Source organism: Manis pentadactyla, chromosome 9, assembly GCF_030020395.1.
Source record: "Manis pentadactyla isolate mManPen7 chromosome 9, mManPen7.hap1, whole genome shotgun sequence".
NCBI classification, from domain to species: domain Eukaryota; kingdom Metazoa; phylum Chordata; class Mammalia; order Pholidota; family Manidae; genus Manis; species Manis pentadactyla.
Genome location: NC_080027.1, coordinates 63324172 through 63351028, shown reverse-complemented (window position 1 = coordinate 63351028; position 26857 = coordinate 63324172). Strand labels below are relative to the sequence as shown.

At 37.5% G+C, this 26857-nt stretch overlaps 1 protein-coding gene and 1 non-coding gene across 4 annotated transcripts in view; both read right to left on the bottom strand.

Annotated features, from left to right (window-relative positions):
* Nucleotides 1–26857, bottom strand: part of LUZP2 (leucine zipper protein 2) — a 493734-nt gene that overhangs the window by 142095 nt on the left and 324782 nt on the right. The gene's annotated exons all lie outside the window — the stretch shown is intronic.
* Nucleotides 5916–6050, bottom strand: LOC118936017 (small nucleolar RNA SNORA70). The gene has a single exon (XR_005034089.2). It is a non-coding gene; the product is annotated as a small nucleolar RNA SNORA70 (small nucleolar RNA).

Below are 26857 nucleotides of genomic sequence, written 5' to 3'. Positions count from 1 at the left end.
GAAGCAACATAAGTGTCCATCAGTAGATTAATGGAGAAAGGAGATTTTGTATGTATACACTATGGGATATTATTCAGCCATAAGAAGAAAACAAATCCTACCATTTGCAGCAACGTGGATGGAGCTAGAGGGTATTATGCTCAGTGAAATAAGCCATGTGGAGAAAGACAAGTACCAAATGATTTCACTCATCTGAGGAGTACAAAAGCAAAGAAAAAACTGAAGGAACAAAACAGCAGCAGACTCACAGACTCCATGAAAGGACTAGCAGTTATCAAAGGGAAGGGAGGGAGAAGGGGATTAAGCAACATTATGATTAGCACACATAATGTAAGGGGTCACGGGTAAGGCAGTGTAGCACCGATAAGACAAGTAATGACTCTATAGCACCTTACTACACTGATGGACAGTGACTACAATGGGGCGGAGGGGGACTTGAATAATATTGGTGAATGTTGAAATCACAATGTTGCTCACATGGAATGTTCATAAGGTTGAACCTTAATTTAAAAAGAAAAGGATGGAACTTTATTTGGCCTTACATTTAACTGTTTTATTATATTTATATACATTATTTTATAGAACAATTTTAGTTTAAAATCTGCAATTGATGCTTATTTCCAAAAGCACCCATCTAAACAACAAGAATTTATTCCTCCTATTCTCTGGTTTTTGACCTTCTTGAACCCTATTATAACATGGCTACAGGCCCATCAATGTCTGCATTCCTTTTAAATACTATTTTTCATTACCTTTTCTAATTCTTGATACCTATGCATTTCACTGAAAGGGCTTCTTGATGCTTAAAAATTATTTCTTCTTCTGGGTCTCATAAGTGTGTTCTCTCTGCTGGGCTTGACTACAGTTACATTAAGCCTTTGACCTCATCATAATGGACCTAGATTTACTGACCAATGTCTGTTACTTGTGGCATGGAAGCCATATTTCCTCTTCATCTGTATCTAAATGCTTACAGCTATTCAATGATGTCTGACTTATTACACTAAGGCTTTTGTCTCAGTATCTGACGTACTTTTAGATAGGCAGGAAAAAGGAGAGCAGAAAACTTTGTAACCACAGGATTTATATTTTGTATATTGTCTTTACAGGAGCAGTGTAATGGAAAAATACATCTCACACATAGTGACTCTAAAAGAGGGTTAATCTGATGAGCATTATCAGCAAAATGAACAGAATTTATGCAGAGTGAATAAATAACTGAACAAACGAATATATCAAATTTAAGAGTTCTTCATTCACAGTTCCCCCTTATTTTGAACATTGTTTCCTATTTTATTTTCCTGTCATGCAGAGAAAGAGTATAGCTGCCTTGGTATAAAAGCATCCTTTGTCTAATTTTTACTCTTTAGCTAAGACTTGAAATTCCAAAAAAGCTCATTCAGAATTTCAATATCATTCAATGCTTTACACAAATGAGGAGTTATCTTTATTCACTCAAGTAATGTCTTTTTGCAAATATTTGTAATCATCATACAATAAAGCACAAGATTAGGGTTTTTAAAGAGAATTTAATATATGTTCTTGTATTTAAGAGCTTGTAAAGTACAACAAAGGGATACATAGTGATGTTCTAACTGCAGTGTTACTCACTCTAGGTTAAAAAAAACGTTTTTCTTCTGTTCATGTCGATTTGACATATGCAATCTCAAATTTTTCTAACCTAATGGCCTACTTTTGCCTCTGATTTTTCCTATTGTTTATGTACATAGAGATCTCTTCGCTAACTCTAGGAATTTGTTATTATAATTTTCATCTTTTTATGGTTACAATATCTGGGTAGAAAGACTGGTGAAATTCAAATCCCATCTATAGTTTATTTAATAGTATTATGCTATTGTTAATTTTCTGGTCCAATACTGCATTATCACTCTATGATGTTACATTAGAGGTTTTGGTTAAAGGTACACAAGAACACTCTGTATTAATTTGCTATGCTTTTCTATGTCAAAAAATTATTGCAAAATAAGAAATTAAAATATCTAAACATTAAGATAAATTAAGACAAATAAATGAATAAATACACAAAATTTAGACAAAATGAGTGAAGCATTTCCAATATGTGATTTATGTGCCAGCACAAACTGTGTACGCCTGAGTAACTTTATTAGAAATAATCATAAATTTAATAATACATTTGAAAACTAGTGTGTGTGGTCTATACCACTTATACTGGCATCTTCACTTAAAGCTTTCCCCTCTTTTTTCCCTTCCTTTCTCCCTCCCTCCCTCCCTTCTCTCCTCCCTTTCTCTGTCCATCTCTCTTTCCTTTCAGCCCTTTCTTTCCTTTTGTTCATTCTGTTCAACTCCAAAGTAACAGATAAAGCAGTGAGCAGAATATTATTTTACAGAAATGTTTATGATAGATTGGGACAATGAACATGGATTGGCACATGGAAGATTGGTTACTCCTCAATATGGATATCTGTGTGGCCACCCGAAACTGAGCAGTGATCATACTGTGTGTTCATGGTTTGCTCCAGCAGCTGGTAATTCTGAGCAACCATGTAAAGCAATAGCAAAATGTTTACATTAAGCTAAATATCATTTCCGGAGCTTAAGAATTAACATATTTCACTACTTTGAAATATATTCATAACTGGGGACAATTAATTATAATTAATTGCTGGAAACAGGGAGACTTGTGAAGGCCCATACTGAGATTTTCTTAGATGGCATGTTCTTCAGAAGCATGGATGGGAGAGAGCACTTAAAAAGGAACAGTAAGTCACATATAATTAATTCACCAATTTAACCTTTTCACACAAGATCAGTGATCATACGTTTTAATTCCAGAAAGAATTATAGCTTGATATCTTATAGACATTAAGAACATAGCTTTCACAGTTTTGTAATCAGACTTGTGTGTCATTTTATCTACCCTTTAGACAATGGATCTTATTCCTAACAAACCTTATGATGCTTTTTTAAGATCTAAAATAACAACTTATACACATAATTACATCCAAAATGCCAGGATCCAGTTATGATTAAGCCTCGAAGACATACAAAGAAAAGTAGATTAAAAGTATCATCAGTTGTTTAAATATCTGTTTTTCTGCCTGGCACATTTCTACTCCCCCTTCTTCTAATAACCATACCTTGAATTCTCTTATGAGAAATATTTTTCCATGTTAATCCCATGGCTTGTGTGACACTAACTCTACCCTCTACATCAAGGGAATGGGTAAGGTCAAGCCCAGCCAGAGTCCTGGTCCAGAAGTGGTAAAGTAATATAAACGTTGCTTATTCAAATATAAGTCTTTTATTGAGGAAAAGTTCTGAGGGTCATCACGAAGTCATACCTTTCCTGAGAATAGATATAACATAGAAAAAGCACAGCATGTAGACGGGTCTTTTTTTTTTTTATCCATTCAGTGACTCTATGTCTTTTGATTGGTGCATTCAAACCATTTACATTTAGGGTGATTATTGATAGGTATGTACTTATTGCCATTGCTGGCTTTAGATTCATGGTTACCAAAGGTTCACGGGTAATTCCCTTCATATCTAACAGTCTAACTTAACTCACTTCATATGCTATTACAAACACAACCTAAAGGTTCTTTTTTTTTCCCTCCTTTTTTCTTCCTCCTCCATTCTTTATGATAGATATCCTATTCTGTACTCTTTGTCTATCCCTTTGATGACTTCTATTTAGCCATAGGAATACTTTCATCTATAGCAGTCCCTCCAAAATGCCCTGTAGAGGTGGTTTGTGGGAGGTAAATTCTCTCAGCTTTTGCTTATCTGAAAATTGTTTAATCCCTCCTTCAAATTTAAATGATAACCTTGATGGGCAGAGTATTCTTGGATCAAGGCCCTTCTGTTTCATTGCATTAAATATATCATGCCACTCCCTTCTGGCCTGTAAGGTTTCTGTTGAGAAATATGATGATAGCCTGATGTCTTTTCCTTTGTTTGTGATCTTTTTTCTCTCTCTAGCTGCTTTTAGAAGTCTATCTTTATCCTTGATCTTTGCCATTTTAATTATTATATGTATTGGTGTTGTCTTCCTTGGGTCCCTTGTGTTGGGAGATCTGTGCACCTCCATGGCTTAAGAGACTATCTCCTTCTCTAGATTGAGGAGGTTTTCAGCAATTACCTCCTCAATAACACTTTCTTTCCCTTTTTCTCTCTCTCCTCCTTCTGGTACCCCTAAAATGCGGATACTGTTTCATTTGGATTGGTCACACAGTTCTCTCAATATTCTTTCATTCTTAGAGATCCTTTTTCTCTCTGTGACTCAGCTTCTTTGTATTCCTCTTCTCTAATTTCTATTTCATTTACCATCTCTTCTACTTCATCTAATCTGCTTTTAAATCCCTCTATTGTATGTTTCTTTTCAGATATGGACTTTCTTAATGATTGAATCTCTGTCTTTAATTCATCCCTGAGTTCTTGAATATTTTTCTGTACCTCCATGAGCATGTTTATGATTTTTATTTTAAACTCTCTTTCAGGAAGATTGGTGAGTTCCATTCCACTTGGTCCTTTTTCTGGGGTTTGTGAGATTTCGGTGTGTACCAGGTTCCTTTGACATTTCATAATTCTATGTGGTTCCCTCTAGTGCCCAGAAGTTCTAGTCTCTGGAGATGCTCAGCCCCTAAAGTGAGGTTGGGGGTCATAGGGGAGTGGAGCTGGTACCTGGGGGAGGAAAGAGCTGTTTCCTGATTCCCACTTCCAGTGCCTGTCGCCAGTATCAGAGCCAGTGGGCCGAGCACACAGGTGTAAGCCTCTGTGCTTGACATCTCTAGCTTTTGTCAGCAGGACCTCCCTCTGGCCAGCCTGACACCAGCACAGTGACTGCCCATTTGTGAGCAGGTGCTGGCAGGCCAGGAGGAAAGTTCAGAAAGCTGCATGTCACAGTGGGGGTCTCAGAGCTGAGTAGGCAGCCACAGTGATGGAGTGCCTGAAGCTTCTCAAAGTTCCCAACCTGCTCGGCAGAGCACGCCCAGACAACCTTGTCCACCTATCCCTTCTCCCGTGCAGCAAGCTTTGTGTAAACCCCGCCCCTTCAGCAGCCCTCTTGCTGCTAGGAAGCCTCTCAGACCGCCCATCTTTCCTTTATCTCAGAGTGGCCAGAATGGATCTCCATCCTCCACAAATGGCCAGAATCTCAGTCTCTCAAGTACTCCACCTGTCCCAGCTCCCCAACCCCATCAACCTTCAGAGCACCACACAATGTAGGTTTGTGCTCCAAAGCTCACCTCCAGGGCTGGGTTTTCAGCAGTCTTAGGTTTCCACCCCCTCCCCGCTCCATTTCTCTTCCTCTTGCCTGTGAGCTGAGGTGGGAGAAGGGCTCGGGTCCTGCAGGATTAAGGCTTTCGTATGTTACCCTGTTTTGTGAGGTCTGTGTGCAGTCTGGTGCAGCCTTCTTTCCTGTTGCTGTTTCAGGGCTAGTTGTATTAACTATATTTTCACATTATATTTGGTTTGGGGAGGAATTCTCTGTCTGACCTCTCATGCCACCATCTTGAATTTGCTAGGTTTTCCAGGAAACAGAGTTTTTCAGTGGATATGAATAAGGAGGGGACTGTGTTGAAGCCCTCACAAGTACAGGGCATGCCATTCATCCAGGGGGCCATGAATAGGAATGTACTTGTCCCTAAAGCCATCAGGGATAGCTGCTTTTCAGCCTCTATGACTCCAAACTCATCTGAATTATTAATAAGGACCCATTTCTTGGAGAAGTGGATCTTCAATGTTAAAAACTGGAACATGGCCCTGCCTAGAGCCTCAAATGCACGCTCCTTGTTCTGCTTTTGGTGTGGATGAACACAGTGACTTGGGAAATGTGGGCCCTGGCCACAGCCCCCAGGGCTTTCCTAAGGCACAGTGTCTGAGGCCTAGATTTAAGACAATGCAAAAATCAGATATGAGTGTCCACTGGAAAGAACTGTCTCCAAGATCCCTTAAGGCAACCCATATAAGCAGCAGGGCACATATGTTTCTAAGGAAGCTGCTATTTGCAATTGTTGCACATCAGGGCCCCATATGGAAGAGCACATGGTCAGCTTACTTAGCTGCAAAGACAATCATTTTAAAGTTAAGTGTTTCAGGTAACTACAAGAGATAAATGCAACAGTGTGAAAAATATCAATTATTTATAAAACTGTTAAGAGAGAAAACAAAGGAATAAGTAGATATAAAATAAGAACAAATATAAACCTTGGAATGAAAAGGCATTTATTTATAGCCATTAGAATAATTCTAAATAAAAATAAAGCTGTACATGGTGGGAAAAAACAAACTTACCTGCACAACTTTGAAAAGAGAATTAGTGATTCACAGCCTAATCTGAGGATTTAATTTAGAATTTCACACTAATGAAAGGGTGTCAGTGTATGTGCATGTGTATGTACACAGTTAAAAGACATGGATAAATAATTGATGGTCTGAAATAGTATGTGTCAAATTGGAGTTCTTAAAATAGAGAATGATGCAGATACAACATTTAATTCTGAATATATATTTTATCATGAAGCCAATTATACATACTGAGTAATTTATATACATTGTGACAGAAAGAAGAGTCAAGAATGCTCTGAGATTTTTAGCATGAACAATCAGTAAGGTGGTAATTGTCCTTAACTGAGAAGGAGAAGCTTCTGGGTGGAGAAGCCTTGGGGAAAAGATGACACTAATTTTGGGTTCCTTAAATTTGAGATGACTACACATAATGTATGAGTGAGCAGCTGAAGTTTAGAAGAGAGCTATAGGCAGGAGATATAAATTTGGTAATCATTGTCAGAGACTGTATTTAAAGCCATGATCATGAATGAGATCACTGAGGTAGTGAGGATAAAGAAAGAAAACATCCAAGTACTCAGCCATGTAGTTATTTCAGAGTTGAGATGTCTAAGAAGCAATGGGGATTGACAAAAGGCCATTGAGAGAGAATTTTGAAAAGAAAGAAAACAAAATTAAGAGTGGTATTCTATCCATAAGACTAATGTAAAAAATCTATATCATAGGGAGATGGAATGATCCACTATGTCAAATGCTGATGATAAAAGAATAAAGACAAAAACCAAGAATTATCCCAAGGATTTAGCAGTAATGAGATCATTACACAAAGTTAGCGAACATTTTTAAAAAGTGCATATATCATTTATGGATGCATGCACAAATGGAATTGTATATCAAATTCAGACTAGGAGCATATGAAGAAAAACTTGGTCTTTTTCCCACTTTAACAAGGTCATCCCTTATTAGTGGAGTCAGATTTATGGTGATACTGAAACAAAATCTATATTCTGTCAATGACCCAATCAATTCAATGTATGAAACTATCAACCTATGTAAGCTTGGAACACAAAAGCAAATGATAAATCTGTTCTTCTACTGGGAGGAGAAAAGAAACCCAGGTATTAAATAAATCGTCTATCTTTGAAATTTATAACAGTTGAACTCTATTGTCTAGTTTGAACTACAATGTCATATCTTACTAGAACTACCTTAAAAAGAATGAATGAGATCACTGAGGTAGTGACAAGCAAAGATGGAACAAAACAATTTTTAAAGTTCATTGCATTAGCTTTAAATGGCACAGTTTTGATGTCTTAGGCATTTCTACCATTTGTATTTGAATGTGGAAATATATTCTAACATTTTTTTATTCCGGGCCTGAGTGAATGGTAAAATATATTTTGGTAAAACCCCCAAATCAGTAAAGTTCTCCCACAAAGCCAAAAAGAGCTACCATTGCTGTAGCTACTCAGTTGTGTTCCTAGGATGAAATAGTTGTATGTGCTGGGAATTCCCAGAGGAACTGCAAAGGTAGGATGGCAGGTGTTCAAGTCTTAACTGGGCAGATCAAGAAGACAATACCTTCAGGAGTAATTAAAAATGAATTAATTGATCTTTCCTAATGATTTCACAACAAATTAATTTGCTTAATTACAGCTCTAGGAGGAAAGTTATTATATAAACCATACTGTACTATCTTGCCTGATAGGCTTTGATTGCCTGGTTTAAGTGCATGTATCTGGAATTAAAAACTCAAAGATTGATTCCATATTTCTGTGTACATTTTGGTTATTGTCTGTGCATTACACAGTAGAAATCCAGAATTTGTTTTATTTTTTCACAAGCAGAGGAGAATTTGCAAAACTATACCCCATGATGGACAAGAACATGGGTTCTAGCAGGTGTCAGACCTGGACTAATCCCAGCACTACCACTTAGTAGCTCCTTGTAAATGGGCAGGTTAAATACCATCATTGAGCCTTAGGTTTGTCCTACCTAAAATAGAGAAAATTAAGAACATTTTGCATGTAGGGCTGCTGCGAGCCTTCAATGAAATGGTGTAGGTAAAGCATTTTATACAATACGTAGCACAAAATAAGCATTCAACAAATGTTTATGTGCACATGTACACTCAAAACCCAGTGATTTTTTTCCAGCTTTATTCAGGTACAATTGACATATGACATTGTCTAAGGTTAGGGTGTACGACATGTTTACTTGATATGCTTATATACTGCAATATGATTATCACCATAGCTATAGCTAACACCTCCATCACCTCACATAATTACCATTTCTTTTTTGTAGTGAGAACATTTAAGATCAACTCTTTTAACAACTTTCAAGTATACCATACAGTATTGTTTGCTATATACACAATGTTGTGCATTAGATCCCCAGAACTTATTCGTCTTCTAACTGAAAATTTGTCCCCTTTGATCAATATCTCCCATTTTTCCCACCACACCCAGACACTGGTAACTGTTATTTCACTATCTGTTTCTACAAATTTCTCTTTGTTAGATTACACATATAAGAGATATTAGGCAGTATTTGTCTTTCTCTGAATTATCTCACTTAACATAATGCCTTTGCAAAATGGCAGGATTCCTTCTTATGGCTGAATAATATGTTTTGATATCTTGACTGTTATGAATAATACTGCAATAACCAGGGGAGAGAAAATATCTCTTCCATATCCTGTTTTCATTTCCTAGGATATCCACCCAGAAGCGAGACTGCTGAATCGTAGGGTGCTTCTGTTTTAATGTCTTGAGGAATCTCCGCACTGTTTTCCATGGTAGCTGCACCAATTCACACTCCCACCAACATGCCACTAAGGTTCGTTTCCCTTTTCTCTACATCCTCACCAACACTCATTATCTCTTGTCTTTTGAATGATAGCCGTTCTAACAGGTGTATGGTGATATCTCACTGTGGTTTTGCTTTGCATTTCCCTGATAATTGGTGATGTTGAACATCTTTTCATATAACTGTTGGCCATTTATATGTCTTCTTTGGAAAATGTCTATTCAGTTCTTCTGCCCATTTTTTAATCAGATTTTTTTTTTACTGGTTGTATAAGATTTTATTCTCCCTATAAAATCTGCCTAGAACTTAACTGCTAATTGACTCTATATAGGGGCTTTAGATATGCTGTTGACTTTGAAATCCAAAATTGTTCCCACCTACTTGAAATACTGATTATTTCAATCTATTGTTTTATGTATTGTGAGATCAGATATTGTTTTATTTTTAATAAAGCTAAACAGGTTTTGTTGTTTATTTTAATAGATTTTATATTTTAGGATCATTTAAAAATGTTCACTGCAAAATTGACAGAAAGTAGAGTTTCCATGCACCTGATATCCTCATATGCATTCAGCCTCTTCCACTATGAACTTTACACAAAAGAGTAGTACATTTTAATCAATGAACCTACACTGAAATGTTATTATCACCCAGAGTCCATAGCTTACCTTTGGGTTTACTAGTGGTGTTGTATATTCTATGGGTTTTGAAAAATGTATAAAAGCATATATCTGCCATTATAGTCTCATAGAGAATAGTTTCACTGCCCTAAAAAATTCTCTGTACTCTGCCTATTCATCCCTCCCTCCCTCAAACTCCTATTAAACAGAGATCTTGTAATGTATAAATATGATTGTGGGACTTTCATGTTAAATATTCAGTGTCATGGCTTCAGTGACATACAGGGCTCCATTGGGCTAATCCGAATGTGCCTTTCCAGTCTCCTTTTCTAGTTATTTAAAATTTAATAATCCTGCAACTTTAATTGCACTCCCAGGGACTGGGCATGCTGTGATAAGAACAGTGACTGCTAGTGCTACACAGACTTTCTCTTTTGAAAGGAAATTATATCAGTATGAATGTGTTTGCATGTGAATGAGTATTTTGATCTTGGAGGAAACGTCTGTGTTCAGAGTACATTCTGAATGCTTTGGAGGAGGCAGCTACTCATATGTTGATGCTGGAGGAATTCAGGGCAAAGTTACCTCTCTCCATCTCCGTTTTGGCTTTGAATGATGTCAGGAATTTCACCATTAAAGTTGGCACCCTTGTTTTGATTTTATTCATTTTATCACTCATTTGTTTGCTCACAAATATGAAATAAGTGCTCCTGTAACCCTCATATGACATGTACAAAGAGGCAGCAATATACTCTATCAATGCTCCACATCACATGTCATTAGGGAATTGAAAATTAAAACAGCAATAAGATAACACTACACGTTTTTTAGAGTGACAAAAATTCAAAACATTGAGAACACCAAATGCTGCTAAGGATATGGAACAACACAAACTCTCATTCACTGCTGGTGAATTTACAACTGTTTCTACTACTTTGAAAGACAGTTTTTATAAAGCTTTATACAATCTCACCATATGATCTACAATAATAAATGCACAAGGATGCTTATAGCATTTTATTCATAATTGCCAAACTTGGAAGTTACCGAGATGTCCTTTAGTAGGTGAATGAATGAGTAAACTATGGTATTTTCAGACAATGGAATATTATTCAGCATTAAAAATATGAATAGGCATCTTTTCATCAATAGGGATGAATAGGCAGAGCAAAGAGCACAACTATGAAGCCATGAAAGACATAGAATAAACTTAAATGCACATCACTAAGCATGGGAAATCAATCTCAAGGGACTACTGTAAGATTCCAATTTATATGACATTCTGAAAAAGGCAAAATTATACAGAGACATTACAAGATCTCTGTTTAATAGGAGTTTGAGGGAGGGAGGGATGAATAGGCAGAGTACAGAGAATTTTTTAGGGCAGTGAAACTATTCTCTATGAGACTATAATGGCAGATATATGCTTTTATACATTTTTCAAAACCCATAGAATATACAACACTAGTAAACCCAAAGGTAAGCTATGGACTCTGGGTGATAATAACATTTCAGTGTAGGTTCATTGATTGAAATGTACTACTCTTTTGTGTAAAGTTCATAGTGGAAGAGGCTGAATGCATATGAGGATATCAGGTATATGGAAACTCTACTTTCTGTCAATTTTGCAGTGAACATTTTTAAATGATCCTAAAATATAAAATCTATTAAAATAAACAACAAAACCTGTTTAGCTTTATTAAAAATAAAACAATATCTGATCTCACAATACATAAAACAATAGATTGAAATAATGAGTATATTTGCTATTTAAAACAAATACATTGGAGCCCATGTAAAATATATATTCCTTGAAAAGTAATATCAGTATGATTAAATAAAAGGGTATTAATGAAAACATTTTTAAAAAATTTATAATAAAATGACTAATTTTCATAAAGTGGACTTACACCACAGAGGGCTCTTCGAAAGTTCCTAAAGTAGAAGATTGTTAAGTTCAAATCTGTCAAAATACGGGCTGTACAACAGAGATCACAAATTAAACTATAAACATCCTTATAGTGTTTCCTAAAATGATACAAAAATAATAAATAAGCACACTAAAGGGGATACTAAGAGTTTTTCAAATTGACATATTTCTACAAATGTACATATTTTAAATATGTAAAATGTATACAATTGACTGTGTTTCTCTTCTTTGGTCCTCATAAACTTTTCATAAAATCTACTCACTGAAATTCCAATATGTATATAAAAGCATTTTACTTCATTGCAGGTACCATTCATAGCAGCAAATACTTTTTCCATTTTAATTTATATTTACATTGGAACTTGAGTAATTATTTTCATTCTATGACTGCAAGTTTTGACTCCTGCTTCTAAAATTGTTATCCAAACAAGAGAAATATACATAATAGTTTAAAATTATTCACTTTTTACTGAATGTCTGAAGCATTTTGATTTTAACATCAAATTTCTTTCACCTTTTTCTAGTTATTATTTTTATTCCAAATACACAAAGTCAAATGCTCTAGCCCTGGCCATGAAGGACTCATGCAAAAGCAGAAACTTGACTTGTAGTGAAGATTCCCCCTTACACATGACTCTCCCCTCCTGCCCACCTGACAGACACAGAGAAAGGGTCAGATCTAGCTTTATCTGTTCCACTGCATAAACTTATCTTGCTAAGAGAGCTGTTCTACCTCTTTTTTCTTTGCAAATACTCAGCCCTTCCTTTTTATTATTGCTAAATAACTTTAGTAAAAATAACTTTTATTTCCCATAAAATAAACCAACAATCTTAGTTAAATGAAAGGTAATATAATTGAACTTTAAATGTATCAACTAATCAAAGACTTGACATGTCATCATAAGGTATGATTACTTCAAATGATTAACCCATGTAAAAGTGAGGTGAGGACACTTAGATGAAATGAATCTTTTAACCTCAAGGGGAAAACAAAACAAAAAGCCAAGATTTGAACCCAGGTTTTGACCTCCATCAGGTCTCCTATCTCCATGGCCCAGGTTCATAAAAATTATAAAAATTCCCGCCTCCCACCCAAAAATGCATCTATGTACACAACAGCTTAGTTCTGGAGGAATTCTCTCCTGTGGAGCAATTATCACCATGTAAGGCAAAACACTTCACAGGAACATGTGAAAGGACGTATTGCTGTGTGGAGCAGTGCCACAGTAAAGAAGAAAGGCAGAGAGGCTTCCTCTTAAAAAAGCAAAACAAACAAAACAAAACAACAAAACCCTGAAACAGCTAGGAAATGTCCCAACATTCAGCAAAGCCTCAGAATTATAATAACAAACAAGATGCAGTCTTCAGAATCTAGGCTTTTACAATCTAACCCCAAATGTGTAGAAAATGAGTGGGACCCTAAATCTAGAGAGATATAAACACATAAATAGTTTGCTTATACACACCAAACTATGAGGGACTTGATATAAGTGAGTGGGTCTCAAAACACATTCTCTGAATCAGCAGCCTCCTTAGCATCACTATCTCTGAGGTACTTCTTAGAAATACACCTTCTAAGGCCCCAAATTGACTCAAATGTACCAAACCAGAAACTCTGAGAATGAGGCCTGGTTGTCCACATTTAATAAGCCTTTCAGGTAATCTTGCTTGAGAATCCAAGTTTGAGAAGCTCTGCTGAAATAAAATGTAGTAACTTGCCCCAGATTTGTATATACAGAATCTAATGGACATCTCATTTCTAGTTTTGTGCTCCCAGCTAAATAAAATCTGTCTAGTTCACATCACTTACAAAAATTCTAAGTTAGCGACTCCCATTCTTTCACTGACACCTTGAGTGATTTTAAATAATACAGACTATCTGACTAACACATGGCTACACTCAAATGCTACACTAGTAGCATTACTAAGCAGCCCTCTCAGATATGGTAAAAGCACACCCATAAATCTTTCTGGCTGTAGTATTTTGATGGGCTATTTTTCATGGTGATGGGGATCTGATTCAAAAAGCCTTTAACATAAACCTTGCACATTCTATTCTTCATGAATAATAAATCAGCCATCCAAGTAACCTTTCTAATATCCACTTTCAGACCTTCCCTTGGTAGTTGGTAAGGGCTTTGGAACTCATCATTGCCCCTGCTTGACTTGTAATGATGATTCCCAGCAAGCTCATCAGGATTCCGATACCAAATGTAGACTGACATCTCACTTAATATTTAGGGTCAGAGGTAGGTGTTTTTCTAAGTTACTCTGCCACCATTAGCATAGTATCTTTATCATACAGTCAGTGACTTACAGTCATAAATAATGATTTATAAGTTACTCATTAGTAATAAAAATAACTGCAAGAATGTTCACTTACGAAGTTGCAGGCATTTGTTTCATCATGCATGAGGGTAGTGCTATAATGCCCATTTTGCAAGTGAGATGACTAAGGCTGCCATTCCATATTATAATATTGCAGCGACCTAATCCTGGGTGCTTATTTGATGCTTTCGTTATAGTAATTAGAACACATTGGGTTTAACTCTATGCAATAGAGACCCAGAGCAGCAGAATCTTAAACAAGAAAGAAATTTCTCTTTCTGACATAAAAGTCTAAGTGTTGTCACTTTATTCCTTGAAGGTGTTAAAGGCCAGACTCCTTCTCACTTGACACTTTGCCAGCTCCCTAGGGGTTACCCTCACCTGTTTGGTCCATGATGTCCTTACCAGTATCATCTACAATTCCACCATCAAGGAGAAGGGAAAGAAAAGGAAGAGAGTACATGTTTTTCCTTTATGGTTATATCCTGGTAGGTGCCAACATCTCTTCTGTTAATATAATAGTGGCCAGAACTTCTGTACATGCCAAGCCAGCTGCAAAGGAACCTGGGAAATATTTATTTTGAGTACCAATTTGCTCATAACAAAGTAGAGTATCATTTTGGAACAGAGAGAACACTGCTACAGGGAGAGAACTATCCATTTTTGTCATATTTGTTTATTCATTTCTCTCCCCATTTCAGACCCTGGATCTTAATTCTTAAAAAGAGAAAGTGAAGGACAGGGGCGGAAGATGGTGGCTTGAGTAGGGCAGCGGAAATCTCCTCCCAAAACCACATACATCTATGAAAATATAACAAAGACAACCCTTCCTAGAATAAAGACCAGAGGACACAGGACAATATCCAGACCACATCCGCACCTGAGAGAACCCAGCGCCTCACGAAGGGGGTAAGATACAAGCCCTGGCCCGGCGGGAGCCGAGCGCCCATCCCCCCAGCTCCAGGCGGGAGAAGAGTAGGCAGAGTGGGAGGGAGACGGAGCCCAGGACTGCCGAACACCCAGCCCCAGCCATTGGGGCCAGAGTGCAGACACAGTACGTGCCCAGGGGGCCCTAGATGCTAGGGAAACAGGGCAGCAAGAAGAGTGAGCAGGCACCGGAGGCCGGGTGCCAGAGGACATAAGAAAAGCACGTGACCATTTTTTTTTTTTTCCGTTTTGTTTTGGCGGGTGGGACACTTAATCCAGAGGTAGGGAATCCGGGGATCTCTGGGCACCCTAACCCTGGGCTGCAGGGAGCAGAGAGGCCCCTTACGGAGATAAATAGCCTCCAAGCCGCTACCCCTCCAACGCGAGTCCACCACTTTGGAGCAGAGGCCCGAACCAGGCCACACCAGCAGCAACAGCGGAGATAAACTCCATAGCAGCCCTGCAGGAAGCAGAAACCCTGTCTGCATGCAGCTGCCCAGCACAAGCCACTAGAGGTCGCTGTTATCCCAGGAGAGGAGGGCCACAAACCAACAAGAAGGGAAGTTCTTCCAGCCGTCACTCATCCCAGCTCTGCAAACTATTCCTATCACCATGAAAAGGCAAAGCTACAGGCAGACAAAGATCACAGAGACAACACCAGAGAAGGAGACAGACCTAACCAGTCTTCCTGAAAAAGAATTCAACATAAGAATCATAAACATGCTGACAGAGATGCAGAGAAATACGCAAGAGAAATGGGATGAAGTCCGGAGGGAGATCACAGATGCCAGAAAGGAGATCACAGAAATGAAACAAACTCTGGAAGGGTTTATAAGCAGAATGGATAGGATGCAAGAGGCCATTGATGGAATTGAAACCAGAGAACAGGAACGCATAGAAGTTGTCATAGTGAGAGACAAAAGGATCTCCAGGAATGAAACAATATTAAGAGAACTGTGTGACCAATCCAAAAGGAACAATATCCGTATTATAGGGGTTCCAGAAGAAGAAGAGAGAGGAAAAGAGATGGAAAGTATCTTAGAAGAAATAATTGCTGAAAACTTCCCCAAACTGGGGGAGGAAATAATCGAACAGACCACGGAAATACACAGAACCCCCAACACAAAGGATCCAAGGAGGACAACACCAAGACACATAATAATTAAAATGGCAAAGATCAAGGACAAGGAAAGAGTTTTAAAGGCAGCTAGAGAGAAAAAGGTCACCTATAAAGGAAAACCCATCAGACTAACATCAGACTTCTCGACAGAAACACTACAGGCCAGAAGAGAATGGCATGATATATTTAATACAATGAAACAGAAGGGCCTTGAACCAAGGATACTGTATCCAGCACGACTATCATTCAAATATAACGGTGGGATTAAACAATTCCCAGACAAACAAAAGCTGAGGGAATTTGCTTCCCACAAACCACCTCTACAGAACATCTTACAGGGACTGCTCTAGATGGGGGCACTCCTAGAAAGAGCACAGCACAAAACACCCAACATATGAAGAATCGAGGAGGAGGAATAAGAAGGGAGAGAAGAAAAGAATCTCCAGACAGTGTATATAAAAGCTCAATAAGAGAGCTAAGTTAGGCAGTAAGATATTAAAGAGGCTAACCTTGAACCTTTGGTAACCACGAATTTAAAGCCTGCAATGGCAATAAGTACTTATCTTTCAATGGTCACCCTAAATGTTAGTGGGCTGAATGCACCAATCAAAAGACATAGAGTAATAGAATGGATAAAAAAGCAAGATCCATCTATATGCTGCTTACAAGAAACTCACCTCAAACCCAAAGACATGTACAGACTAAAAGTCAAGGGATGGAAAAACATATTTCAAGCAAACAACAGCGAGATGAAAGCAGGGGTTGCAGTACTAATATCAGACATAATAGACTTCAAAACAAAGAAAGTAACAAGAGATAAAGAAGGACACTACATAATGATAAACGGCTCAGTCCAACAAGAGGATATAACCATTCTAAATATATATGCAACCAACACAGGAGCACCACCAGATGTTAAACAAATACTAACAGAACTAAAGGGGGAAATAGACTGCAATGCATTCATTCTAGGAAACTTCAACACACCACTCACACCAAAAGATAGATCCACTGGGAAGAAAATAAGTAAGGACACAGAAGCACTGAAAAACACAGTAGAGCAGATGGACCTAATAGACATCTATAGAACTCTACATCCAAAAGCAACAGGATATACATTCTCCTCAAGTGCACATGGAACATTCTCCAGAATAGACCACATACTAGACCACAAAAAGAGCCTCAGAAAATTCCAAAGTTTGAAATCCTACCAACCAACTTTTCAGACCACAAAGGCATTAAACTAGAAATAAACTGTACAAATAAAGCAAAGAGGCTCACAAACTCATGGAGGCTTAACAACACGCTCCTAAATAATCAATGGATCAATGACCAAATCAAAATGGAGATCCAGCAATATATGGAAACAAATGACAACAAAAACACTAAGCCCCAACTTCTGTGGGACGCAACAAAAGCAGTCTTAAGAGGAAAGTATTTAGCAATCCAAGCATATTTAAAAAAGGGAGAACAATCCCAAATGAATGATCTAATGTCACAATTATCGAAATTGGAAAAAGAAGAACAAATGAGGCCTAAGGTCAGCAGAAGGAGGGACATAATAAAGATCAGAGAAGAAATAAATAAAATTGAGAAGAATAAAACAATAGCAAAAATCAATGAAACCAAGAGCTGGTTCTTTGAGAAAATAAACAAAATAGATAAGCCTCTAGCCAGACTTATTAAGAAGAAAAGAGAGTCAACAGAAATCAACAGTATCAGAAACGAGAAAGGAAAAATCATGACGGACCCCACAGAAATACAAAGAATTATTAGAGACTACTATGAAAACTTATATGCTAACAAGCTGGGAAACCTAGGAGAAATGGACAACTTCCTAGAAAAATACAACCTTCCACGATTGACCCAGAAAGAAACAGAAAATCTAAACAGACCAATTACCAGCAGCGAAATTGAAGCGGTAATGAAAAAACTACCAATGAACAAAACCCCTGGGCCAGATGGATTTACCTCTGAATTTTATCAGACATACAGGGAAGACATAATACCCATTCTCCTTAGAGTTATCCAAAAAAAAGAGGAGGAGGGGATACTCCCAAACTCATTCTATGAAGCTAGCATCACCCTAATACCAAAACCTGGCAAAGACTCCACCAAAAAAGAAAACTACAGACCAATATCCCTGATGAACATAAACGCAAAAATACTCAACAAAATATTAGCAAACCGAATTCAAAAATACATCACAAGGATCATACACCATTACGAAGTGGGATTCATCCAGGGGTGCAAGGATGGCACAACATTCGAAAGTCCATCAATATCATCCACCACATCAAAAAAAAGAAAGACAAAAACCACATGATCATCTCCATAGATGCTGAAAAAGCATTTGACAAAGTTCAACATCCATTCATGATAAAAACTCTCAGCAAAATGGGAATAGAGGGCAAGTATCTCAACATAATAAAGGCCATCTATGATAAACCCACAGCCAACATTATATTGAACAGCGAGAAGCTGAAAGCATTTCCTCTGAGATCGGGAACTAGACATTGATGCCCACTCTCTCCACTGTTATTTAACATAGTACTGGAGGTCCTAGCCTCGGCAATCAGACAAAACAAAAAAATACAAGGAGTCCAGACTGGTAAAGAAGATGTTAAACTGTCACTATTTGCAGATGACATGATACTGCACATAAAAAACCCTAAAGACTCCACCCCAAAACTACTAGAACTGATATCGGAATACAGCAAAGTTGCAGGATACAAAATCAAAACACAGAAATCTGTGGCTTTCCTATACACTAACAATGAACCAACAGAAAGAGAAATCAGGAAAACAACTCCATTCACAATTGCATCAAAAAAAAAAAATACCTAGGAATAAACCTAACCAAGGAAGTGAAAGACTTATACTCTGTAAACTACAAGTCACTCTTAAGAGAAATTAAAGGGGTCACTAACAGATAGAAACTCATCCCATGCTCGTGGCTAGGAAGAATTAATATAGTCAAAATGGCCATCCTGCCCAAAGCAATATACAGATTTGATGCAATCCCTATGAAACTACCAGCAACATTCTTCAATGAACTGGAACAAATAATTCAAAAATTCATATGGAACCACCAAAGATCCCGAATAGCCAAAGCAATCATGAGAAAGAAGAATAAAGTAGGGGGGATCTCACTCCCCAACTTCAAGCTCTACTATAAAGCCATAGTAATCAAGACAATTTGGTACTGTCACAAGAGCAGAGCCACAGACCAATGGAACAGACTAGAGAATCCAGACATTAATCCAGACATATATGGTCAATTAATATTTGATAAAGGAGCCATGGACATACAATGGCAAAATGACAGTATCTTCAACAGGTGGTGCTGGCAAAACTGGACAGGTACATGTAGGAGAATGAAACTGGACCATTGTCTAACCCCATATACAAAAGTAAACTCAAAATGGATCAAAGACCTGAATGTAAGTCACGAAACCATTAAACTCTTGGAAGAAAACATAGGCAAAAACCTCTTAGACATAAACATGAGTGACCTCTTCTAGAACATATCTCCCCGGGCAAGGAAAACAACAGCAAAAATGAATAAGTGGGACTATATTAAGCTGAAAAGCTTCTGTACAGCAAAAGACACCATCAATAGAACAAAAAGAACCCTACAGTATGGGAGAATATATTTGAAAATGACACATCCGATAAAGGCTTGACGTCCAGAATATATAAAGAGCTCACACGCCTCAACAAACAAAAAACAAATAACCCAATTAAAAAATGGGCAGAGGAACTGAACAGACAGTTCTCCAAAAAAGAAATACAGATGGCCAACAGACACATGAAAAGATGCTCCACATCGCTAATTATCAGAGAAATGCAAATTAAAACTACAATGAGGTATCACCTCACACCAGTAAGGATGGCTGCCATCCAAAAGACAGAGAACAACAAATGTTGGCGAGGCTGTGGAGAAAGGGGAACCCTCCTACACTGCTCGTGGGAATGTAAGTTGGTTCAACCATTGTTGAAAGCAGTACGGAGGTATATCAAAATGCTCAAAACAGACATACCATTTGACCCAGGAATTGCACTCCTCGGAATTTACCCTAAGAATGCAGCAATCAAGTATAAGAAAGATCAGTGCACCCCTATGTTTATCGCAGCACTATTTACAATAGCCAAGAATTGGAAGAAACCTAAATGTCGATCGATAGATGAATGGATAAAGAAGATGTGGTACATATACACAATGGAATACTACTCAGCCATAAGAAAAGGGCAAATCCAACCATTTGCAGCAACATGGATGGAGCTGGAGGGTATTATGCTCAGTGAAACAAGCCAAGCGGAGAAAGAGAAATACCAAATGATTTCACTTATCTGTGGAATATAAGAACAAAGGAAAAACTGAAGGAACAAAACAGCAGCAGAATCACAGAACTCAAGAATGGACTAACAGGTACTAAAGGAAAAGGGACTGGGGAGGATGGGTGGGTAGGGAGGGATAAGGGGGGGCAGAATTAGGGGGGTATTAAGATTAACATGCATGGGGGGGTAAGAGAAAAGGGAGGGCTGTACAACACAGAGAAGGCAAGTAGGGATTCTACAACATTTTGCTATGCTGATGGACAGTGACTGTAAAGGGGTTTATAGGGGGGACCTGGTATAGGGGAGAGCCTAGTAAACATAAAATTCATCATGTAAGTGTAGATTAGTGATACCAAAAAAAAAAAAAGGGCAGTTCCTGTGTGGTAACCTCCAATGAGTTCTACACAAGAGTATAAATGGCATATAAAGTGTAGGCAAAGGGTCTGTTTGTGTTTATACAGAGGATCAAAGCCTAATGGGTCTACCCCGAAAATGAAATAAGATACGATATGAAAAAGAACTTCCAACATCAGCACTCTCTGGAAGACTCATGCCAGAAGATGATCATCAAAAAACCCCAACAAAGATCCACGCACTGCTACAGCTGTAGATGCACTCATCCCACCAATTCCTGGACTTGCCATGGGAATGAAGAAGGAGATATCTAAGCTGGCCTGTGCATACAGTAAAACAACAAATTTGACTGGATCTATACTGTTGTAACTCAATCAAGAATTAGGAGAAGTGCAAATTGTAGCGCTCCAAAATCTTACAACTACAGACTATTTACTGTTAAAAGAACATAAGGGATGTGAACATTCCCCAGGAATGGGTTGTTTTAATTTGTCTGATTTCTCTCAGACTGTTCAAGTTCAGTTGGACAATATCCACCATATCATAGATAAGTTTTCACAAATGCCTAAGGTGCCTAACTGGTTTTCTTGGTTTCACTGGAGATGGCTGGTAATTACATGTATGCTTTGGTTATGTAACTATACTCATATTATGTTAATCTGTGTGCGCAATTTAAGTAGTAGCTTAAAACCTATACATGCTGAAGTTACTCTACAGGAAGATATGTCAAAGAAATAATCATTCTTCCCATGTTTTCTGCCGCCTGCTACTTCTATAGCTTTTCTTCTTCCTTCCTAATTACAACCCTTAAATAGAATTCATGCCTCATATCAAATTTACCGAGTATCATAATTCTTTCAAGTGGTAAAGATACCTCAAGACAAATGCTGGGCATAGAAGCTACAGGGCATAAATATGCAAAGAAGTAAAAAGCTAACCATTTCAAACAATAAGGCTTCTCTCTCACTTCCCAACTTTACATTTCCCTGTATGGCCCCAGAAGATGACTGGTTAGCCAGAGACGGGTAAGATTCCTCAAGGGCACAGTCCTTACAACTGTCTTACATTCCTGGGGAATGTTCACATTCCTAAGACAGGCACAGTCACAGGGGGGCCATCAGGTGAGAAATTGGGGATCAACAGATGTGAGGCTTAGAACCTCATCCCCCCTGTTTTGAGAGAAATCTTCTGCATCCGTGGATGTTTTATTGCCCTTGTCTAGCTTGGATTAACACATAGTCTACAGGCACACACCTGATCATCTACATTTGCTCTCTTACAACACTAAACTATGTTTTCTACCTTTATCTTGTATCTACCTACCACTTCAGCATTTTATTAAAAATAATAATAATAAAGAGAGAAATGTGGTATCCACATATAAATCAAGTATAAAAATCAAATGAGTATTCATATTTGAACTGACTGTTTATAGTTCATAATGCATGAGCAAAACCGAAAGTTTCTGTGATGACTGCCCTTGTACTGTTCACTATGTAACTTATTCACTATGTAAGAATTTGTTCTCCATGTAAGAACTTGCTTGTTATGCCTCAGAAGATTGGAGACTGACGAAAATTAGGCTTGGGGTGGATTAATGATTGTGCATTGAGCATTGACTCCCCTATACAGAATTTTATTGTTGTTAACAACCATTTGATCAATAAATATGAGAGATGACCTCACAAAAAAAAAAAAAAGTATACACTTCCAATGGTAAAATAATAAGTAACCGGGATGTAATGAATAGCATAAGGAATATAGTCAAGATATTGTAACAGCTTGGTATGGTGATAGCTGGTACCTAGAATTGTCATGTATATAAATGTTGAATCACTATGTTGTACACCTGAAACTAATGTAATGTAATACCGTATGTCAACTACCTTTCAATAAAAAAAATAATTATCTACAAAAAAAAAAAAAAAGAGAAAGTGAAAACTGGTAAATTACAAATCTTCAGTATTGAAACTGACAAACAGATCATATGAGAAGCACATTTGTCTACCTACTGCCCTGCCACCTATGAGTCTGCAGAAATCAATTCACTATTAATTTTGTTTCTTGCTCCCAAGCCACTTATTATCCATCTGTTGAGAATATATCATAGATGAAGGGTTTAGTCAAGATTTCTCACATTGAGATCCTCTAATCACCTTCAGAATCACCTAGAGTATTTAATAATAAATCAGAATTCTTGTTCCTGCCCAGACTGCATCAATCAGCATTTCTGGTAACATGGCCCAGGACACTACATTTTAGCATTAGTCCCAGAGGATTCTTATTAAGCACATTAAGCTTTAAACCCCCACAGAGTATGCAGAAGAAATCAACAGGTTTTATTTTGTTCATAATCTCTGTTTCATCTTATGTCCCCCATCCCCAGTGGCCTTCTGCAGCATCTGCTGGATGGTCTTTCTATGCTATTAATCCCTCACAGGTGATTGAGCTCACATGTTATAGAAGGAAGATACATACAGTCTTCAAACAGAATCAGACTTTCACAGTTACTATTTTATACAAGCTTCTAAACAATCCCGTGAGAGCTATGAGAGCTAGCAAGATGTAATATCCTATTTATTAGACAAGTAAACAAAACTGACACTGAAAGAGGTCAAGAGACTTGTGCAACATCACACAGCTCTTCAGAAGTAGAAGCAGACAAATTGTTATCTGACCTCAAGTCCTGAGTTCTTTTCCACTTTCTTGCAACTGTGTCCCCAATACTAAGGTTTAGAGCATAACCCCAAGGTGGCTTCAGCTCTGCAACCTCTGACCCATGAGAATGTTCCTCTGACACCTCTCTCCTCAATGCCTGCAATTTATCCCAACTAGAAGGCCTGCTAAACAAATGTCAATGCAAACAATATCTAAGGTCAAAGGGTTTTCCTGAGGAAAAAGGGAGGCAAATAATGCTGAGTGTCTGCTCCAGGCACTAATCAAGGCTCTTCACATAACACAAATCCAACCACTCACACTTTGAACACCAAAGCTGTTGTCATTTTTTTTGACCTACCATACACTGGGCTTATAGTATATAAATTAACAATGTTCCTGCATTTACCTTTATTTTCTTCTAACTATATTTAAAAATGTGACAAACATTCACTACCTAAGAAAGTCATGAATGGTATAGGATTTCAAAATCACTACATGACATTTCACTTTCAGAATTTGAAAAGACCTGCAGCTTGTACAAATCTTGTTGCCAAATTTGGTTCTTCCTGTGGTATGCCTGCTGTGATCTGTGCTTTTAGACTAACGCTGGGGTTTTAAAGCATTAGAGCCGGTGAATGAACTGTCATCACATCTGTCTTAATTGTATTTCCATCTGCTCATGCAGTGTGCACCTGTACTTGGCTAATTAGACAAGAACAAGGGAAAAAGTTTTCTAATACTGTTCTTACAGTCAAAACCAAGACTTTTCTTATTGTGTCAAGTGCTAGAGATGAGAAAAGGCATGGAAGAGAATTTGCAAGATCTATGTTTTAGTACCATGTCTACCATTTACAAATCGTCACTATTGGGCATAGCTGTTCTGTGCCATGTCTAAATCTAGGTTTCTCCCTCTTGTAATTGTGCCTGCCTTTTCACTGTTAGTGTGAGAATAAAAGCACACAATAAATGTGCAAGTGCTTTGTAGATATAAAAAAGCAGTTTTCATATGCCATACATTCATATGTCATTGAGACTGAAGCATAAACTAAAATTTCTAGAGTGTAGTATTCTCCTAAAATACGGGGCTTACTGGTTGATTGAAGAAAAAAAATCCATGTGTGCTTCTACTACTTCTATATGCTTAAATTACTTTCCATTTTGGTGAGTATAAAATAGGGGATCGAAATATTCAGGAAGAGAACAGTATAGAAGAACTTTTAGGTATTAACATTTTACATATGCTTTTTAATTATCCAAAATGTTTTAATCCCTTCCAAAAGATTAATAGATGCACTACTGAGCTTCTACAGCCAGGGAAAGAAACAAAATGCTTAGATCAGGTAGTACAGCTGAGACTGCAGCAAACAGACCAAGCAAATACAGCGTGAAATCCTTCCAGATGGATATAAGGATCCATAATTAGCAGCAAACATTGTGCAAAGCATATTAGAGGGAACAAATCTCCTTCAAATGCTACCGAATTAGATGAGCACTGGTGCAGAAAGGGAATTTTTACTAATTGTAAGTAAAGACTGAGAAAAACCTGCAAATCGTAATAATTACTCTAATATAAGAAATCAATAGACCAATGTAGGGTGATGTGGGGAGAGAGAGTATCTGGACACATGACAGGAATCAGAGCAACCTGGAGCTTTATTATAACAAGGAGTAAGAAGGAGAAGGGGGAAGAGAGAACTCAAGAAGAGGGAGGGCAAGGAGTGAGGAACAGGGAGGAGAGCAGCAGGAAGAGGAGGAGAACCATGCAAGAACAGACTTACATGTAACTAATGGGAAGTCCAGGTTTCCATCACTTCTGTGTTATGGTAGGATATGGAAAGATACTTGATACTTGTATAAGAAATTGTGTATCATTAGTTTGGGAAATTACTTCCTAAAGTAATTCCATAGCCAATTTCACATGAATCAAATCTCACCCCAAAATGTGGGTCAGTCATTCCCAAAGAATAGGAATAATGAATAGGAATAGGAATAATGGAATAGGAATAATGATAACATCATAAATAATTCTGTGATTAATAAATTTGAGAACTATTGCTCTTTGCTGGAGGGCATCTCAGAACCTGATTTAAAGACAGCCTGATGAGTCTTCCAGGGTAGACTAGAGGTCTTGGTATTTCTAGTGGAACTCAGACACCCCTGAAAAGCCTTTCTGACAATTAAAATCAGTGCTGAAGTGCCCAGAGGGGATATATTCAGGCTGACAGCACAGCTTATAGAATGGGTGATCTCTGGAATCAGGTATACATGATCACTGATTGATTGTAGCAGACTGATAGGAGACAACAAAAGACTAATTACAGGCAGATAAAAAGGAGCATTAGATTACTGGTTTAAGGTCATTAATGGAAACCATTTCCATAAATGAAATTATGGTGGTTGACAACTTCACTAGTAATCAACATAATTCAAATTCACAAGACATAACATTTCTTATGCATCAAAACTGTTTAAAAAATTTTATGGGAATATGAAGTCCATAATAAGATAGGGAAAGTGGAAGTATATTTAGGGCATTTTTAAACACTACATTTTAAGCTCTGTGCAACACTAATTAAAATTTGTATAACCCTTTTGAAAAATAATTTGACAGTATATTTAACTATCATCAGATTTTGATTATGCTATAACTCTATAATAAAAACTGTGAAAGCAACATCGATGTTTTCCAGAAGGGATGGTTAACTGAATAAATAGACATTCATCCCATGGCCAATTCATCTCCTCGTTGTTTCTCTTACACTTAGGTTGTAATTTAGGATACTAGTAGAGACCAACAGCTATTACATTTCATACCAAGGAACCGATGAGGATCAAGATTCCAATCAAATGAATCTTTGTTTTTGAGAAAAGATATTAGCCAAGAGTAATCCCTTTAAGACTTTCATATAACTGTTATTCTGTGACAGAGGTTAAAATAGAATGAATTTGTTGACTAATTATGAGCCAGCAGCATCAAAAGCAGAGAATTTAGTATACTTTTAGTGGATTTATTAAGTCTCTTTACTTAAGCCCTTATTCTCAAACCACAGAATTATACTTTTAAGAGACAAGTTTCTTGGTTGCAAGTAACTGATACAGATGTTTGCTATCTCACAAAAGGCATTTGCGTGTGTGTGTTTGTGTACTTATATCTATTTCTATACAAATATATACACATATACATACATGTGTATATGTAGTTGTTCTTTACTCAAGATTTTGATAGGTGTAGGATGGCTGGAGGACAATAGGCAGAGCCCGTGAGAACTCAGGCTGGACAGAGAAACAGCCAAGATTACACTGCAGTGACTATTACTCCAAAATATTCTCAAAGCATTCAGAATTCTGGCAGAAAGTGTCTGATCAAGAATTTTAGGGAGCAAGACGACAAATAGCAGAAGGTTCCCATCTCAGCTCCTCTAATCAGAAGGCAGCAGAAGGAGGCAGTAAGACTACAATCAAAGGGAAATTCCTCCAGATAGGAAATGGGGTAAGTTG